We start from the raw sequence: 14,064 nt of genomic DNA, 5'->3' as shown, positions 1-14,064 counted from the left end.
TCGCACCCAGGCCCAGGACCGTGTCCTCACAGGGTGAGGGAAAAGGTCACTGGTGGCCGCAGCCCGGGGACTGCCACGTCCTTCCCCAGCCCCCCGCCCTCCTCCCGTGTCCACGGGCAGGCAGTCCTGGGCCTGGGGGCAGAGGGCAGGCGCGCGGGGCCCCATAGCCTCCACCCACGATGCTCCCTCTGGCTGCGACCCTCCCGCTCCACCCCGCGAACACTGCTTCCCGGTTCGGTTCTTCCCCGGAGCTCGCGGCTGCGGGGACGCCCGGCCCGCAGGCTTTCTGACCCGGGAAGGACCGGCGCGCTACAGCCCACGGGTGTAAACCTCGCAGCGCCATCCCAAGAACAACAAAGACAGCTCTGACCCTGTGAGCGAGGGATGCTGACCGCTCTCCCCGCAGCTCGCCCTCCCTCCTCCTCCACGCTGCTCCCGCCTTCCCTCTCCAACCCTCCTCTAGGGATCTCCCTGCCTCCCCTCCCCCTACCAACGCCCCTGCCCTGTCTCTAATTAAAGCTCAGATCGTTTTTTTCCGTCGTGAATTTGTTGCATGAGTTTTGCTTTTTAAAATTACTGCATCAAAATATTATTTAATTATTACTTAATAAAATATTATTTATTACTTAAATATTCAATTACTTAAATATTAATTGTTAATTAAATAATATTTCTTTTTTTGGCGCCCCCTTAAATTTTGGGCTCTCACCCTAGTCCCGGCCCCTTTTGCAAGGTTTAGCATTTGATCGAAATTACGTTGATGAGAAGCATTAGAGCAGGGATTCCAACACAAATTTCTAGCTTCCAAGCTTCACTCCTGCCATGACCCAGGGCACTGACCCGGTGAAGGAAAGCGGACAGAGGATGAATGTGAGCGCCCAGCCCCCCAGGGCAGACCTGTGGGGCCTGCGGGGATGGGGCCCACTGCAGCCAGAGAGGCCGCCAGCATGCTTCCTGAGCTGCAGGTTCTTAGACGTTTAAAAACGAACTCAAAATGAAATGAGAGGACTGCGGAGATGAGGAGTCACAAGCAGCGCCAGTTTTGGAGGTGTCACCTAGTTACACTTACCGATGGCTGCGTGGGGAAGATGGCCCAGCCTTCCACCAACCAGCCGCCCCTGTCCTCTCGGGGTGATTGCTGGGGCACCTCTGCTTTGGGTCTTCAGGAGCTGGCCTGGGGCTGTTTGGTTACAAACCATCCATGCCTATCCAGAGGTTTAGAAGGTCAAGGTGAGGAAGTCACAGACAGGAAGTAGCCCTCCAAGGTCTCTACTGCCAGCTCCCATTATGGGTCACCCCAGAAGCCACCAGGAAAGCTCAACTTATTCCTTGCCCAGGGCAAAATATACCCAGGAAGGGCTTGGGCGCCTGTTCCCAAGGCCAGCATGCTCCCAGAGGACCTGAAGCATGTACTACACAAGGGAACAAGGACATATGCACCAAATAAAAGGCAGAGAGTGCAGAGTATTTGCTCATTCATCCAGTGTCATCTGGTGCTCGCCCTGGGCTGGGTACTGTGCTGGGTCCCAGGAACTGACCAGCCACCAGAACCCTAAACTTCCTGCTTGTGCAACTCCCCTTCTGGTGGGAGACACTAACAAGCCTGTAAAAAACACAAGAAAGAGAAACTGTGACAAAGACCTGGGAAAACAAGGAGCAGACGTGGCAAACTCAACCTCTGTGGGGCATCCATTCCTACTGGACCAGGCACTGGCATATTGTGGTGGGGATGTGGTTGGATAAGTTGCATGCGATCATCCCTATCCAACAAGGACTCACAGCCCAGCTGGAGATGGATAAAATAGCACAGATATAAAAAACACACACATTCTCCTCAACACTGAGCTAAAAGAACCCTTGGGATGTAGGGGCATCGTGGCTCAGTGTTAAGTACAAATAAGACAGAACTAATAAGGAATAAAAAGCCTTGCAGAAGAAGGTGTTCGGGTCTGGCATCTGAAACACCGGTTTGGAGCAAGCTGTGCTGGCTCAGTTTCCACATCTGTAGAAGATGGTTACTGAGGACAATACCTACACCAAGAGTTTGTTGTGCAGATTAACAGAGCAATGTCCCCGTGGGGTCAACGAACCCTGGAACTTGGGAAGAAAGCCCTTTGTGATCCAGGGCTGATACAGGTTAGATCTGACCAAGAAGTGTGTCCAAGAGCTCCAGTTTCCACGCTCTGGGAATGTCAGGAACAGCCTTCTAGGTCCGTGGGATGCTCTGGGTCCCACTCAGGGCCTCACGTGTCATGGCGAGGAGGTGCCAGGTCCTCGCCGCGTTCCAACCCGCCTCCGCTGCGAACACTCGCTGGAAAGGCAGGAGGCCCACAGCCGGCCTCTCCGCTGCCTTTTCTCATATGAACTCACGTGGTGTGAAGGCGCTTTGAGTACATCTCAGGTTCTGGATGCTAGTTTTCAGTGTATTACACAGAGCCATTGCGCACTTAATGCGTGCCAGGCGCTGCGCTTCGCTTTCCAAGAAATATATAATGTTGGTAATAGCATCAGTCGGGTCGCATTAGCATGTGCTTGTTTAAAGCTGCAGAAAGTGAGTCTGGGAAGGCTAACTTAACCTCCCCCACACATCGAATTCCAGCGCTGACTTGCTTGGTTTGCTGTTCTGGAAGCAGAGGCAGCGCGGAGGGGCTGAATTCTCTGGGTCTGTTTGTAAACCACAGCCCCAGAGGCAGGAAACACGCGCACCTCTTTGTTGTCTGCCCAGCAGGACCAGGGACTTTATGCCTCCAAACTGGGCACCGTGCAGGCTCCTGGCCCGCCAGCCGCGTGAAGGTCCTTCCGCGTCTCCGAGGACCGCGGGAGCAGGCGGCCTTTGTAGATTTTTTTTTCTTTAATGATGTAACTACCGAGTCATCTGCAGGTGGCGGCCACGGAGGCGGCTAGGCAGTTAGAGACAGCGTCGGCCTGGGGATGGATCGCGGCTGCTTGGTGGGAGTCTGTGAGGCGCACTGCCCGAGGACCCCAAGTTCTGGAGGCAGACTGCCAGACTGCCAGGTGTTCCCTTTGCTGGCCCTGGGCCCCTGAGCTGTGTGGCCTGCTCTAAGCCTCAGTTTCCCCAGCTGTGAAGAGGGAGGCTGAACGGTGCCCTGAGGCCCGCAGAGCGCTCTGGGAGCAGGGACCAACCGCAGTTGGGGCGATGCCACGGCAGGAAGCGGATCCTTCCCGCAACCAGGCGGTGCAGATGCGTCCAGCTCCAGGGCTTGCAAGGCGCACTCCCGCCTCTCCTCTGGGGTCCTCTGCTCCCTCCCACCAGCCCACCCCAGCCCAGCAGCCAGCGTGGGTCCCGGGCCTGCACCTTGGAGAGAGAGGCCAAGGGGACCACGGCGCCCTCCGCCTGCTCCACCTCCTGCCCCACTTGGTGACTCTACAGGAGTATCCGACCCCAAAAACCCTTCCCGGGGCGACGCCGTGGGGTCTCTTGGAAAGACTGCGTCTTCGGAGAGGCAGACCAATTTCTCCGCTCGAGACACGCGGGCCCCCTTAGGGGCACACAAAGCTCCCACCCAGGACCCGAGGCCAGAGATGGTGCCCTGGGCTCCGGCGGCCGCCCCGGGGCTGGGACGCAGATGTCGGAGTCAGAGCCCCGCCTGCGCACGGACCCGGCTCAGCCGGCGCGGAAGGTGGCGCTGGCGCTGGTGGCGGCGGCCTTCCCTGGCCATCCTGCCGTGTAATCAGGGCCATTATCAGACGCGGCTTGCAGGATGGCGCCGCCGAGCTCTACCCCCATTAGCGCGGGGCAGGGTGGGGGCGGGGTCCCCAGGCCGCAGCTGCAGCGCTTCTGGGGCGCTGCTGGGGCCGGTTCAGCCCGGCCTTTCTCCGGCTGCCAGTTTACTACACTTCTATTTCCTGGCTCCCAGTTCGACCTTTACTATCTCTGTGGTGTTGGAGCAAATCACTGAACTCCGAGCTTCAGTTTCTCATCTGTAAAATGGGCACTTACGACTGTCATGAAAATTAACTAAAATGATGCACATTAAGCTCTATGTGGATTACCTCACAGGCCACATGGTGCTACTGCTATTATTCCACTAGAATTGTATCTGCCTTTTTAAAGGCTGTTTATTATTATTATTAATTATTATTATTAATTATTATTATTATTATTATTATTTAAAAAGAGGTAAAGAGAGGGAACACGGTTGATTAGTTCAGAGAGGCCCAAAGATCCCTTACAGAACGGCTGGTTGTATTCACGACAGACTGGGTTGGAGTTTGACTCTGCCACTTCCTCTCTGTGCCTCATTGGCGGTACCTGTAAAATGGACAGAACACCAGCGCCCCATCCATCACTCTTGTGCACATTGATGTAGATGCTGAGCCCAGAGCAGGCTCTCCATAAGCACAGGCTAATGCTAATGTTTACTAGTAAAATGTTTTTACAAACCACAGACTTCAGATTTTAAAAAAAACAAAAAACAACTCCCTAGATAGAAGCTGGCTACTGTCTCCTGGTTCTCAGGGATACTCGGTCCAGGGGCTCAGGCCTGGGAATGCTGGGAACAGGAGTGTGAATCCCCCTGGCCTCTGGGCTTCCTCTTTGCACTCCGGTCACAATGCCCCATTGACACAGTGCATTTAAAGATAAAAGCTCAACAGCAAAACCAGTCACCATTATTTGGGTCCGTGGCTGCTAAAAGATTAGCGCTCACAGCAACCCCAGTATTGTCAACCTCGGTTGGTCGTTTCTAATCAGTAAAGTGTAATTAGCAAAGCAAGACTAATTATTAAAGTGACCTGAAGTAGTGAATGTTTGCGAATGGTCCTTAAGTGGGATGTGCTGGGCACACAGCCCAATCCTGAAGGACTGCGCTCCACGAGAGCCAGCTCCCGCCCCAGCCCTCCAGTTCCCCCAAAGCCCAGAAGGACATGTTCCTCTGACAGGGAGGGCCGATGGCTCATAATAGCGGTTACCTGATCTGCACCCTACGTGTATTATCTTATTTTACCCCCCCCTCCCCCACCATTTTACAGATGCGGAAGTAAGGCACAGAGAGGTTACGTAACTTCCTACAAAGCACACAGCTAATAGGTGGTGGAGGACAGGTTTGAATTCTTGTCTGCTTTTCTCCAAGGCTCCTACACCCGTCTCCCGGATTTTAGCCCCAACTCTTTTGCTACTCTACAAACATTTCACAGCCAATGGTAACTGGGTGAGTCCAGAAACAAACAGAACACGCCAGCCAGTTCTCTGCTTCCAGCAGCAGGGGTGACAATAAATCCCTCGCAGGGATAGGAGGGCCTCTACTGCTCAGGGTGACGAGGGAATTCTGACTGCCGGTTTAGGCCCAATTTCGGGGATCGGGCCTAAATCGGCAGTGGGACATCCCTTTCACAATCCTGCCTGATCAACCCTAACCTCTCTGCCTGCCTGGCTGCCTGATCGCCCCTAACTGCCTCTGCCTCAGCCCCCACCACCATGGCTTTGTCCAGAAGGATGTCTGGAAGACATCTGGCCTAATTAGCATATTACCCTTTTATTAGTATAGATAATGTTAGTGATACAGGGTCAGGCAAAAGGGAATTTGTTGGCCCACCCACATAATAATTTCAGGAAACTTGTGATCCAGGATGCAAAAGAAATCTATATTTCTTATCTCTGGCTTCTTGGTGCTGTTCCTATTTTGGGGCAAGCTTTCCCCTGGGGTCCAAGAGGACAATCAGTAGGTCTCCTGGTGGTGACATCCTTCCTTGCTTGTGCCCATTAGGAAACAGTCTCTCTCCTTCAGCTGCACCTGCAGGGCAAGGAGCCCAGGAAATGTCTTGACATCTCATTGGCCCTGGTTTAGAGATCATGTGCCTTGAACCCAAGACCATGATCAAAGGGTTCGGGTACACTGACTGGCTTAACCAACTCGGGGCTCCTACTTGGAGTTGGGGCAGGGAGTCCTCCCAAACCACGCGGCGGAGACCAGGAAAGGGGTGACTTCATTAAGGAAAAATGAGATGACTACTGGCCACACTCGAGCTTGGGAAACCTTGCCTGAGAAGATTTTTTTTCCTTTCAGGAAACCTGGACTGTGTTCCCCAAATGAAGCTTTGCAGAGCCCAGCTTGCTTCAGAGGGTGCCTGTTTTTGTGCATTCCGAGAGCTAAGAATGGCCTTTACATTTTCAAGTGGTTGGAGGGGGAAACCGAAAGAGGAATAGTATTTTATAATGAGAAAATTATTTGAGATTCTAATTTCAGTGCCCACGAAGTTTTATTGCAGGGGGTGGCCAATTTTTTCTGCAAAGGGTCAGACGGTAAATATTTAGGCTTGCAGGCCATATGGTCTCTGTCACGATTATTCAAGTCCGCCATTGTAACATCATAACAGCCACCGACAATACGTAAACAAACCAATGTGGCTGGGTTCTGATAACTTTTTATTTATGCACGCTGAAATTGGAAGTTCATACAGTTTCCACATGTCACAAAATATTATGCTTTAATTTGTATTGAACCATTTCAAAATGCAAAGATCATTTTTTTGGCTAGTGGGCTGTATCAAAATAGGTGACTGGCCAGATGTGGCCCACGGACCATCCGTTGCAGACCCCAGGTTTATTGGTGCTTTCACAGTACAGAGGCGGAGCGGAGGAGCTGGACAGAGATCACGTGGCCTGCAGAGCCTGAAATATTTATTAGTTGGCTCTTTACCAAAAAAGTGTGTTGTCCCTTCCTCTCTTAATTTGCATACAAAGCACCTGGGAGGGTGACTTGTTACAATACAGAATCTACCCTAGCCCGTGTTGCTCAGCGGTTAGAGCTTCCACCCTTGCACCCAAGAGTTGCAGGTTTGATTCCAGTCAAGGGCATGTATCTGGGTTGCAGGTTTGATCCCTAACTGGTTTGGGGCCCCATGCAGAAGGCAACCAAATCGATGTCTCTCTCTCTGTCTCTCTCTCTCTCTCTCCCTCCTTTTCACTCTCTCTGAAAAGCAATGGAAAAAATATCCTCGGGTGAGGATTAATAACAACAACAACAAAAATGCAGAGTCTGACTTTTGGAGGCGTTTCCAGTCATTTTCCTCTGGATCTTCTATAGAAGAAACCTCGGTGGAACACCTCACTTGCTCCACCCCCACGTGAATTAGAATCATTTTTGCAGGCAGATTCTTAGAGAACCCTTGATCGAGATGCTTTAGCAGATGCAGTGACAGATTCACTGAGGACTGGGTATTAGCCAAACAATTGCCCTCAGAGCTGGTGCGACTTTGGTCTTTTTTTGTTCAGCGAAGGATGATACTATATATTTTAAATGCCAGGAATCATCTAATTACTGTAGAATAAAGACTATTTTTTTGTTGTTGTTGGCTAATCTCCAACAGGTGACTGGTAAAGGAGGAGTGAATGCTGTTTATAGCATGTTGATTTCACACGAAGGCAGCGATTTAGGGATACTGATTGCTAGCCAACTGGTACCACCCTCCATTCCTCATTTAGCGTTTATGACCTGCAGGATCTATCTATGCTCAGATAGGTTTAAAGAGCAGGGTTGGGTTTTTATCTATTCTGTATATAGTAGCAAGACAAACTGTCTAGAAAACCCATTAAACCCTTTTTCTGTTGACTTCCTCTGTTCTTCTTCCCTTCATTCTTTCCCTGATGGACATCCATCTTGAATGTTTTATCTTTGTCTCTAACTTTAGTGAACTTTCAAAGAAAGAACCTTCCAAAAACACGCAGCTTTTATATTAGAGCCAAGAAAGAAAAGAGGAAGCGGGTACGTTGGCCAGACATGAGCTTCGGGGCTCACAGATGGTGAATCAAAACTCGGGTCCTGGACAGCAAGGAGCAGCACCCTGAGAGCCCAGAATGGTGGGGCTTGGGGGGCTGTAGAAACAGGACAGTCTGGACCCTGATTGAGTGGGGGATCTGCATGGTGATATGAGTCATGTCACCCACACTGTTCAAACAGCACTCAGGACACCGTGGGTCACCTGAGTGAGAAAGCACCATTTATGTTCTTCTTTTTCTTACTTGCTAATTACTGAAAGCTGGCTTCCTAATTCAATCTGTGCACTTGGTCATATAATCCGGGCCTCCCAGGACCCTCGGCTCTGGGAGAGGGATTGGGCACCAGGAACGAGGAGGCGGGTGGAAGTGAATATTCCATTCGAAGGCTGGGAAGTCCAGGGCATCTGGAGGAGCTACTGATCTATTATTAACTCAAGTTTTAGCTGCTTCACATTGGACCCTGTTGGGCATTTTTGTTTTCATTAGAAGTAGCAAAATTTTGTAGGAAAAGATGAAATCTTTGCTAAGAAATGTAAGCTAAGAAACAGATCCTCCAATCCAAGCCAAGCTTCTAGATCAGCGGTTCTCAACCTGTGGGTCATGACCCCTTTGGCGGTCGAACGACCCTTTCACAGGGGTCGCCTAAGACCATCCTGTATATCAGATATTTACATTATGATTCATAACAGTAACGACATTACAGTTATGAAGTAGCAACGAAAATAATTTTATGGTTGGGTCACAACATGAGGAACTGTATTTAAAGGGCCAGAAGGTTGAGAACCACTGTTCTAGATGATTCTGATCTTGACCAACTCTTTGACCAGTAAGTTAAAGTGAATAATGATGATTTTTTAGAAGGGCTATCTCAAATGTTCTTAAATAAACTCTTATTTAACCGCGTCATGGTGATAGGGAAAAGCAATGTTTTCCTTAAATAACACAAACCCACAACGACCACCCCAGATATCTGCCTTGTCAGGGTTGGGGTGGGGGATACAGGGAGCCTTTCCTTCTTGACTCACGACTTCCCATAATGCACAGTGGTTAGCCTTCCAGTTTGAAGGGCTCCGGAGTAAAAGAACCCTGGAAATGAAAATCCCCTTAGACCTCTCAGAATAAATGACGTGGATTTGTTAAGTACACAGACTGGCCCTCTTAAAAGGGAGATAACCACTTAACTATTGCTTCAGAAAGAGAATCGTTGAGGCCGATTGCAAGTCTTATTTTACATTAGTGATTTTACACCGATAAAAATAACCACCCGGGGCCCTTCACAAGGTGTTGTTTTAAAACAGAAACCAAACGAATTTGGGATCTGTTTACATTTCCAAGATAAAGCAGCAAAGTGGAGTGAAGAGCCTGCCAGACTGGGAGTCAGCGGCCGATTTCTCCGGATCCTGGGTCAGCTCCACAGGTCTGTGAGCCGCAGATATTCAATTTCAAAAGGCATTCTGCAGGGTATTCCCCCTTCTTGTTAATTGTGGTACTTTTGTGAGATATAAGTGAAATAGAGGATATAAAATTCCCCTTTGAAAATGATAAATTCTAACAAAAAGTACTTTGGAAGGTATAAGTAGGTTTGTTGAGGCTGTCATAGTTACATGACCATTTTACCACCCAGTCACAGTCCATTTCCCTCTTTCTCCTCTGAGCCTCAGCTTCTGGAGTAGTAATGAAGTCAGTTTCCCTCCCTCCCTCCCTCCCTCCCTTCCTTCCTTCCTGGGCAATGGTGAGCACCTCCATGTGTCCAGGGTGTGCAGCTATTTCAATGGAGGCTTGGTCTCCAGGGCACACAGGTGAGTTGGGTGTGAAAGGAAATGGTCATAGCAAGGTCATATGTCCTAGAGCAGGGGTGGGGAACCTCGGGCCCAGGGGCCGTATAAGGCCCACAAAATCATTTGGTCTGGCCCTACCAAGGCATTAGGGGTGAGTTAATTAAATATCTGACCAAATATAGCAGCTGAATTTTAAGTTAGTAATGTTGTATGGCCGGTGAATATCCAAGTGGCCCTTGGCAGGGAAAGGTTCCCCACCCCTGTCCCATAGGATGGGGGCGGGGGTGTGGGAACATTGCCCGGGAAGGCTTCCTAAGTGAAGGTTTTGAGGAGTGGGTAGGAGTTCCTAACCCAGCGAAGCAACGAAGCCAGCCTGTTGATGAAACAAGAGGTTCTTTCTCAGATGAGAGCAAGAGAGCTAGGCAGGTGAAGGGCATCGGGAGGAAGCGCTGCTCCCTCGTGCTCCGGACTATCGGACACAGACACGCTGTGTACATCTTTGCTTAACCATCTGATGAGGAAATAAAAGCACGCTTGTGTGTACACGGCTAGAATAGAGAGGCCACTCAGGCATATGGTCAGGCCCGCCACACAGGACACTAAGCAGCCGGGATCACATTCCTAGTCACATGGTCACAGTGGGCCCTGGCCAGGAGCTGCCTGCAGAGAGAGGTGTGGTTTGCCCCAAAGCCAGCACTGGTCGGGAATGCAAGGCAGCCACACGGTGGAAAGCCAGGCCAGCCCGCGGCGAGGGTCCAGGCAGGAACGAGGTACTAAGTACACACCCGGGAGAGCTGGCCCTCGCAGGGTCTGGGCTGGATGAGTCTCCACAGCGGGAGAGTCTCTGTCCTGCCTGGAGCAAGGTGCGGGGTGGACGTCTCCTCTAATCTGTTCTGATGACAGGCCGGTGACCTCCGTGGCACACACTCTTTAGGGGAAGAAAACTGTAAAGTGCAGAAGCCTAAACAGTCCAGCCCCCGGGATTAGCGGAGCATGTCCGGCCTTCACCTTGAATCCTTCATGGTGCTCAGTTTCCCATTAACGCCAGGCGAGGTATTGAGAAGGTCGGCGTCTGAGCCGGAGGCAGCGGCTTGCTTGCCTTCGTGGGTCCATCTTGGTGGCACAATTAAAAGCCTCCCTCCGCCACTTCGTTGGCAGCTGAAGCGGCCAGAGCGCACCTACGGGACGTTCAGAGGGACGCTGGTGCCTGGAGAGGGGCCCTGTGCTGCTCCGGCCACGCTGCCTGCACCAGGCCCTTCAGAGGCTGCGGGGCCGAGCTGCCTTATGAGACCTGACAAGCGAAAGTTCCAGAGGAAGCGGAGGGGAAGCGCCCGTTCATATGACTAATTAGACGGGCTCCATGCTGCGTTGCTCTTTCTTGATGCAGGTCCTGCTCCTAATTGTGCGTTCGCTCCTCGGAAGAGTAAGGTTGAGTTCAAGGCGATGTGCCCTGCTTTCTTGAGCATTCCTGACCTGAAGCTGATGCGGGCCGACAGGGAACAGACGGAGAGACCCCTCGCTGCACTCAGAGCAAACCTTTCCCAGTTCCCCACGAGGAGGACTGGGCCGCGAGGAGGGGCTTCTCAGGGTGTTTAACGCAGCTCATGGCAGCTGGTGTCCTGCCCAGGAGACTGTGGCCTCCCTCGGGGACGGGCAGCTAAGCCCCACCCAGAGGCCAAGGCGGCCTGGGTAGTTCTCCAGCCGCCAACGCAGTTATGGGTACAGCATGGCCCTGTGCTAACGGGGATAACGCGGGAGATGGGGTGTGAGAGACTGATGGCGAGAATGGCTGCAATTCTTCACTCCTCCCTACAGCCCGGCCCTTGGCAAGGTTCCAACTATCCAGGTGGGCTCTGTTCCCCACGCTTGCGTCTGGGCACCTTTTGACGGGCGTTGACTAACTGGAGGCAGCGGAAGTGAGTTTCTGTCAGTTCCAAGCCCAGATCTCCAGAGGCCTGAGCACTTACGCTCTTGAGAGAACGCCATGTGCGCAAGTGGGAGGAAGAGCGAGCACAGGAGCAAGGGGGGGACTCTCAGTGGAGGCCATCCTGGCTCAGGCTGTGCCCAGCTCGCCTGCCACCGACTGGGATGACTCCGGCCAGAAGTAGCGCTCTGTAGCCTTAGGAGGGGGAAGTGACCATTGTTTTAAGTACTTAAACTTCGGAGTGTGTTCTAGTTCAAGTCCCTTGAGAAGCAGATGCCAACATGGAATTCGATGTCCAGGGGATTTACTGGGTGAGATGCTGCTGGAGAATAATAGAGGAGGGAGCCGGAGAAGGTGGGGGAAGCCTCCAGACAGAGACCTCTATGGAAGAAGCGGGGAAGGAAGGCTTGCATAGGTAGAGTCTCAGACGGCAGCACAGGGCTAAGGAAGTCCTGGACGGCCTGATGGGGAGTCTTTGAGCCAACGTATTTGTGAAAGGAACCCCACATGTTACGGACGTAGGCCTGCCTTAGTGCCCCACTGTGGCCCGTCAGTGGAAGGGTGGCCTCATTGACATGGGGATGGATCCACAAGGGCAGCAGCTGAGGCCATATATCAGGACACTCCCCACGGTTGGAGATCTGAGTGGCAGGGGTGGGTGGGTTTGTTACACAGCATTGCTGGGGCAACAGATAACTCACACATAATGGGGCAAGGAGATTTTGGTGTCTCCAGAGATTTTTGCTGTGCCTGAGCCTTCTCTGTTTTGACCCTAAACACGTCCCTTTGACTGAAACTAGAGTGGAATCACTTCCTTGAATAGCATCAAAGTTTCAAAATGTCTGTTGCCAATGGCAGCATCCAGGCCTAGAATGTCCTGAGAAAAATGCGACAGACCCAATCCCTTAGGGGGCATCATTTTATTCATTATTTTGCCCAAGAAGTGTCACACGGCGTCCTCCATGGCACGCCAGGAAGAAACAGAGTCCTTGGCTAAAAGGCTTTTAATTACCTAGATTTGAAACTGGACTCAGCCTGTGAGATAAAATTTATGGACTATTGTTGTTGATGGCAAATCCTTTACATAATACATGGTCTGGGCTGGCATGCCGCATTATTATTGTTTCTAAAAGCAATTTAATTACGAAGCATTTGTAATTACTGCTATTAATTAGTTTTTTATAGACATCTTGGAAGAAGATACAACCTCAGATTCAATTAACATTTATGGAGCTCCTTTATGTGCTAGGCACTTTGCCAGGGACATATTTCATTGAATTTGCACCAAAATCAGGGGCGGTGCCCATTTTCCCCATGTGTCTCAGCGACCAACCGCACAGCTGGCAAATGAGACCACAGGCTCCGAGTGGGGTCCTCTGACTTCATAATCTATGCACTCAACATGGAGCTGCCACGGTATTCTAGGAGTTGCACTATTTGATAGTAACACAAATACATTTCCTGTTCGCAAACTGTCCACAGATCAGTAGGGGAGACATGTATCACATTTGCATATACACAGTGGCATGCACGCTATGGCTGAGAGAGACACAAGGCACTTAGACACAGGAATGGCACCTGTTATGTGCTGAATTGTGCCCTCCCAAGATTCATGTTAAAGTGCTAATTACCATTACTTCAGATGTGACTCTATTTGGAGTTAGGGCCTTAATTAAGGTAAAATAAGGTCATATGGTTGAGTCCTATTCCAAAATGATTTGTGTCCTTGTGAGAATTGGCTGCAGACACGAGCACACAGAAGAAAGACCATGTGAGGAAACGGCGAGAAGGCCGCTGTCTGCAAGCCAAGGAGAGAGGCCTCAGAAGAAATTACATCTGCTAACACCTTGATCTTGAACTTCTAGCCTCCAGAATTATAAGAAAACAAACGTGTTGTTTAAGCCACTCTAGTCTGTAATATTTTGTTAAGGAAGCCCTAGCAGACTAGTACAGCACCAACCCTACTGGGTGGGGTGGAGGGAGGCTGTTATAGGAGCATGTGAAACAGAGAGGGTAGCGGGACACGGGAAGTACCAGGCCAAGAGCAGGAAACGTGGCACAATACCTGGAGAGGATCTTGTAAAGAAAATCTTAGTTTATATACATTAGCTGTAGGAACAACTACTGTTATAAAAAAGAGTTGTTTTTTAAGGCCTGATTATAAAATGAGACAATACAAAAGCAACTACCTTTCCTAAAATGCCCCTTTATTAACCACTTAATAAAATATTTATATATCAAACTTATTTTTCTGACACACATTTACAGTTCTAGCTGTGAAAACCTCACATCTGATCTCTAAGAGGCAAATGCATTTACCTGTTTCTTGTCACCAGATACCAGCTAAAAAATGGGGTGTCTTATCTAAACTTTCCTCAGATTGACTTTCAGAATATGTTAACAATAGAGCTGGACTAATTATTATGATAAAGTAAAGTGGAAAAAATCATGAGGACTGATACTCTCTATCTCTTATCTTAATGGAAAACAAAGCAAAAAGAATAAGACACCAAGGAAAGGGCCTTGGGCTGGTTTATATGATAGCTAACCAGTTTATTTCTAATTTATTACTGATTTAAATGCTTATTCACATCTTGACAGTCATGCTCAGATACACATCCATG

The sequence above is a fragment of the Myotis davidii genome, unplaced genomic scaffold (genome assembly GCF_000327345.1).
Source record: "Myotis davidii unplaced genomic scaffold, ASM32734v1 scaffold573, whole genome shotgun sequence".
NCBI lineage: Eukaryota > Metazoa > Chordata > Mammalia > Chiroptera > Vespertilionidae > Myotis > Myotis davidii.
Note: the sequence above shows the minus strand (reverse complement) of the source record.